The sequence below is a fragment of the Geospiza fortis genome, unplaced genomic scaffold (genome assembly GCF_000277835.1).
Source record: "Geospiza fortis unplaced genomic scaffold, GeoFor_1.0 scaffold194, whole genome shotgun sequence".
In the NCBI taxonomy this organism is placed as follows: Eukaryota; Metazoa; Chordata; class Aves; order Passeriformes; family Thraupidae; genus Geospiza; species Geospiza fortis.
Genome location: NW_005054322.1, coordinates 5,595,771 through 5,596,356, shown reverse-complemented (window position 1 = coordinate 5,596,356; position 586 = coordinate 5,595,771).

The window sequence follows — 586 nt, the reverse complement described above, 5'->3', positions numbered from 1 at the left end:
ACTCTGCTGGGCTTGGTGCTGTGATCACTTCCCTGGGCAGCTGTTCCAGTGCCCAACCACTCTCTGGGTGAAGAACCTTTATTAAATATCCAACCTAAACCTCCCCTGATGCAACTTCAGGCCATTCCTTTGGGCCCTGTCACTGGTCACCCCAGAGAAGAGATCAGTGCCTGCCCCTCCTCTTCCCCTCACAAGGAAGTTGTAGACTGTGATTTGATCCCCCCTCAGTCTCCTCTTCCACTTTAAAACTTCATGAACAAAATAAAAACAGCATCCAGTGACAGATGAGCAGAAGATGAAGGTGGCACAGGTCCTCGTTAAGCAGTGCACACTGGGAGTTTGAGAGCACACCTGGTTCATGGGAATGGAATGACAAGCACGGCAGCTGCCCTTGCCACCCTTTCCAGTCTAGGCACAGCCCAACACTTCTTGTGGCAGCTTTGAGGCTTTTATGACTCTGACCTCACTCTGATGGCTTTATATTTTTCTTCATTTTGTGAAGTCACCTAGTTGGAAAGTTTTTGCTCTCAGGGATCTTGCACAGGAATGTACCACCACAGAGCACATGTGGAGTTGGTCATTTCCC